Source organism: Helicoverpa zea, chromosome 5 (assembly GCF_022581195.2).
Source record: "Helicoverpa zea isolate HzStark_Cry1AcR chromosome 5, ilHelZeax1.1, whole genome shotgun sequence".
Lineage (NCBI taxonomy): Eukaryota > Metazoa > Arthropoda > Insecta > Lepidoptera > Noctuidae > Helicoverpa > Helicoverpa zea.
This window is the reverse complement of record NC_061456.1, coordinates 12,569,168-12,575,167: the sequence shown is the minus strand read 5'-3', so window position 1 is coordinate 12,575,167 and position 6,000 is coordinate 12,569,168.

Sequence of the window (6,000 nt, the reverse complement as noted above, 5' to 3'; positions counted from 1 at the left end):
CGGAAAAATTGGCCGCGGCCGCATCGGCACGGATATGTACCGGCCAAGGGTTTTACACTTCATTTGTTTGACGGATTGCTATGGATTTCCGAACGCTAGTTTTCTTTTGAGAATTTGTTTCGAATTTAATTGAACGGTTTTTTGAGGTAAGAAGTTAGAGTAAATACTTCAAGAGTCGAAGGTAAAATATGGTGAAGGTTTCTTGGGATAATTTTTGAACTATTTATTGTTGCGGTTGATACTTTTTGTACCTAAGTGAAGTAATGTATTTTCGTAATGACATTTTACAGATTAAACCTTAATTCATATCTGGTAAATTAATGTTGGTCCTTTCGCACTAAAATCTATCGCAGATTAAATCCTCGGCCAACTGATAGACCACTGTTTAGTTAGAAGATTATCGTGTACTTCATAATCCTTTAAATTGACTAATACCTGTCCATTGTAATGTGCACTTCTACACTGATTATTAGCACAAACAAACAAAGTAGTTGATGAAAATCCTACACAGTTATGTGGAGTCAAATAACAAACGTACCCAAAATAAAAACACAAAAAGCGGATATTTGGTAACAGCAAAGTAATTGAAAGGTTCCTCAAAGCTAGAAATCAAATATTTACTCGATGCAGATATGAATAGCTAAATCTTCGTTCACAAAACACAATATGTTGCGCGTTTGTTTTTTTTTTTTTAACTGTACCATGTATACAGGTTAACACAAATATTAATTTTGACTTTGACTGACGTTAGTCAAGTTGAAATAAACGTATGATAGAGAGAGTTGGCGGCTTCATACGCAAACTATATTTCTGCGTACCTATATGATTTTAATATGATGTTTTCTTTTATCAAGTGATAATCAAAAAGCGATAACTTACCTACAACGTAAGTCATCGACTTTAGAAAATCTAAAACTTGAATTAACTGTGTGAACGAATTTAATCTTAAATACTAACTGATACTAATATTGCAAGTAAGCAATTCCTAGTTAGTCTAGCAGAGACTAAGAAGGATATATCTACGAGATTATATAGGTACCTTGTCTATTATAATAAAAATAATTATTACCAGTACCGAGTGGTACAAGAGTAAGCCAGATTTTGACCTAAGCTGGGACAAAAAGGAATAATTAATGCAAAGCTCTTTCGTGAAGGACATCTAAGCCAGTTTCTTTTGACCGCCACAAAAAATATGCAAAGTAATATTTTAATTTAATTATTATTCTTTATTGCACACATAAATACAGAGAGACACACTGAATACAGAGAGATAATGTACAATGGCGAGCTTAACCCAGTGTTGGGTTCTCTTCCAGCCAACCTTAGAGTGAAAGAGTGATTTGATGGGGTAGGGCAAATGTGCAACTTTATACTAATAAAAAGAATCTATATGAATAATTCCGTATAATAAATTAAATATATACCTTTTATAATTACATGAAATGTATACAATATAATATATACAAATATATACACAAATATACAAAGGTCATGTTGATAAATAATGTTCCTTAACTCGTCTCTTAAACATATCCAATGATGAGCTCTCGCGTATAGAATGCGGAAGGGTATTCCACAGCCTAACAGCACGAACAGTGAATGATCCATCATAGCGACTTGAAGTGTGGGATGGGATACGAAGCAGAAGAGATGAGGAAGAGCGACAAGGTTTACTTAGTTACAAGGAAAATATACTAGTAAAAGTAGTTTTTTGCATCATTCTTTATAAACGACTAGGTACAAAATAGTTTTTTTCTTGTACCTTATGCATTTGCTGTTCAACAAAGAAATATATGACAATACTGAGAATTCTAATTTCTCATAGTTCTAGTTAATTACCTTATTATTAACTTTGCCTTCTAAAGGTGGCTACTAATAACCTGAAAATGGTTAAAATGAACAAACAAAACAAAGTATGAATGTAAAAAATGAACAAACAAGTAACAAAAATGAACAAAGTACCGATCTTGTCACAGAATACTTACCTAACAGTCACAATTCATGAGATACAGTCCATGGACAGACGGGCAGACGGACATCGAAATCTTAATAATACAGTCCCGTTCTACTCTTTGGGTCCTAAGTCTAAAGATGAGAACCTTTTTTTCCGACGTCAAAAATCATCAAATGACCCCTCCCGCTGTGGGTTAGCAGCGGTGAGGGAGTGTCAGACACTTACTGACTAAAAACCGTCGTGTTCCGTCATAGGCCTTTTATGTACCAGGGCCGCGGTATCTCTTTCGAACAACCCGCAGAAAGATGAGAACCTTGGGCCTTAATTAAGACAATATTTAAAAAAGTGTTTTTAACCACATTGACAGTTTTATTAAGGAAAGTAAACTCAGTAACATAACAATAAGTAAATCAATTAACGTTACTTGAGGCGCTCGGTTTGTCACAAAAGTTACGAGTAAATTATTTTGATATCTTTTAAATTGGTCTTTATCTTACAAACAGTGTTAATAAAGTGTTGGATTGTGTCAATGGGCTATTTTAAGAAACATAATAATATGGAATTTTTGAAGGCCGTAATATAAATGTTTCGATTATTTTTAGACGAAAAAAGATTTTATTCAGCTTAAGGTGAGCATACCAAACAACCAACCAATACCGAGCGCTCCCAAGCTTACGCATACAAAGACAATGTGCATGTACGTTTACACACACAAGCATAGCTCACCCGCTTTCATGAAATATAACATCTCATACCATCCCCAGCCTCACTTTTATCATATTTCTATTATAACGTCCAAAGGTTATTTACATATTGAAAATGTTACATTGAACTTTGAAACTTAATACCAACAGTCAAGGGACAAAATTCTTCGCAACGATTATATTAAAGTTGACGGCGAAAATTTTACTAAGAATTTTTCGTTTACGTTAAAATTTAGATAAGAACAGAAATGCGATACAACATAGGCCTTAAATTACCTGAAGATAGCCTTACAAGTAATATTAGGGCGAAATATTAAACTTTACCTAGATTTATATGAACTAAAATTAATGTAGGTGTTTTAATATAAGCAAAGGTCTCATATTTTTTCCAATTATGATATTGTGTTTATGAACTTAATCATAAAGCTAAATACGGTATCATTTTTAAAATAAAGGCTGTTTTCCACTGGGTTTCTCGTTTATTAGCAACAACTGATAACATTATTACAAGTGCTGTTGGAGAATCATTTTTTTTATTTACCTTAAAATCTGTACATTATATTTTAAAATGAACTAAATCTATATTTAAGTTCATGAAAAAAAAGAAAACTTAAAACTAATAAAGGGCGTATTATTACAAGTAGATTTGACAGAACGAACCGTGATGGTAAATACTCATACTGTCCTCGAATGAGAAAAAAATGTGCCAAAATTCTCAGAAAAACATTGGTAGCAAATTATACTCAAACCACAGCTAAGCCCTAATTATGATTCCAAAAAGTCAAAAGAACTCTAGTTATAATTTCTTCTTCAAAAAATATTCTCACAAAAAAATATAACGACGAAAAAACTATGAATTACTTACAAAACTTTGCTTACACAAAGAAAATTCAATTTGTTTAACGACCAACGTTTAGCTTTTCTAATTTATTTTTTACTTGGCAAGTTTGACGCTTCTTCTCGTAAACACGTCCAGACACACATACTTTATATTTATATATTTATAGATGTCTGTGTTAAATATAAGTGGAAAAATAAAATATTCTATGTGTATCGTCGTCGTTTTACAAGGAATTGAGTTTTTGTCTGCGTTCTGTGAAAAAGTGTTTACTACTTTATTTGAAGATGATAAAATGAGGCAAACAATTTTCTTTATTATCGTCTGATATGTGCGACAATGATCATTTCACTTATGTCAACAAAGTAGGGGCAGATAATAATTTTCTTTAAAGTAAAACATCGTTCCACGTACTTGCTATTTTGCCATCATCAGTCTTAGAATCAGACTAAGTGAACTTTAACTCTTCCAGCAAAAACTCAAAAAACAAATCAATCATTTTACATATTCTATAAACATCGTCAGCATACAGAATTCACAGTCATAAAAAAGAATGTCATGAAAAACAAAAGGTATTTCGAAAAAAAATAAAAACGAAGCAAAACACCATGAAAGCATGAAAACTCAGCGGAATGGAAGCTAAAACAAAATATGAACCGTTCACAATATCCCTAGAGATTTATGTAAGGCTAATAAAATTAACAATTTGCTTTCAAGTTTTGATTTAGTGTTTTAATTCAAAACGTTACTGTTGATTTGTTCAATCCTTGTTCTCATTTATGGATGACAATGGAATTGATTGCAACGATTTCTTGTTTCACTGAATAACAGATTGTAGGACTCTAATAGCTGCTTTGGGAGTCATTTAAAAAAAAAAAAACATTTAAATGAAGCCAAAACAATGTTTGTTCAAAAATATTGTCGTCATTCCAACAGCAACAATTACTCAACAACAACTATTCCACAAAAACAACTGACAGAAAGACTAAGAAGAAGCTAAAGTAAAACAGAAGCAAGAATTTTAATTTTGAGCCATACCATCTATAAGGTTGCAAAACAAATCCTTTTACAAACCCACCGACAAAGCTGTGCAGAGCTACCGTCGATCCATAAAACAAAGAAACACGACAGTTCGCTTTAAAAGACAAACAAAGACGACTCGAACAAAAAACTAATGCCAAAGTTGAAAAGACTATCGATCACAAATCACCAAAGTAATTCCCATCCGCAGCTTCGCTTCCTGGATTATACACTATACTCTTTGCAGGAGATAAATTAAAAACCATTTTTCAAGTAATTCCCCAGCGGCGGGCGGACGGTGTAATCTATACAAATTGGATGACCTCGCCACACGTTTATACATCAATACAGTATTGCTCCATACAATTTTTGTTTATCCCATTGATGGGTTATTAATATTTGCATATCAGTTTTCGGTGCAAAATAACGAATGAAAAATTATGAGCTGATGGATTGGTGAATATTCGGCTGTAAAAGCTTTTGGGGATACACTGAACAACGAGATAAATTCTGAATATTTAAGCGTCGTGTTGTTAAAATGTTTAACAGTTTTTCGGAAAACAACTTTTATTGAAGATGTCAAACATAATGAGGGCAATTTTCAAGCAAGCGCGTAACAAATTACTCAATTTGACATAAAATAAAATTCACCAAAAAATACACACTTTATAAAAAATCAATAGATCATCCAAACAAAGATAATAATAATCATCCACAAGAAAACTGATAAAAGGTAAGATTCCCATCATTACCTACCAAAGAGCTACGCAATATCCGGAAGAGATATTTGGTCTTTTTTCGTAACCCTGCCCCAATAATTTGGCCGGGTGTTTTATCTGGGTTCAAGGGATCTTGGTTTAACTGTCCCCTTTTATGTTACTAAGTATTTTCGGGCCAGAACACTCGATATTTGCTGTTGCTAACTTGTAGGAAGCGAACACACTGGCCTACAATTTTGGTATTTTCTTTTGTGAATGTTGTATTCTTTTGTTGACAAAAATGAAAATGATTATCAACAATGTCCCTAAAATGCTTTAACTTTATTACAGACACCACCAAGTCAACCTACCCGAATCTATAAAATTTTGCCTAACGAACATTGACCTTCCACTATTGTGACAAGGTTGAAGACAGATTTAGGTAGGTTGATGTGTTGTCGTTTGCATTAAAAAGTTAGAGCGTTATACAGACATAGTAGATAACCTTTTTAATATCTATCTATATGATCAGTTCATAATCAGTCTATTTATTATACGCCCACTGTTGGAGTCATATCACATCGTCTGTATAGCTTTTCGTAGATCGTCATACTCCATCTTGAATGGAAAGCATCGTACACGACGTTTAGCCGTAGTCACCTCTCAAGAATCTACAGACTATTTTTTTGCTTAATCCCCACAAACTTTTTTCTTAAGCCCCTTCGTAGGCAGTACTCAAGTATCACCTTTGGCATATGATGTAAATAATATACGGTAGTTTTCTTC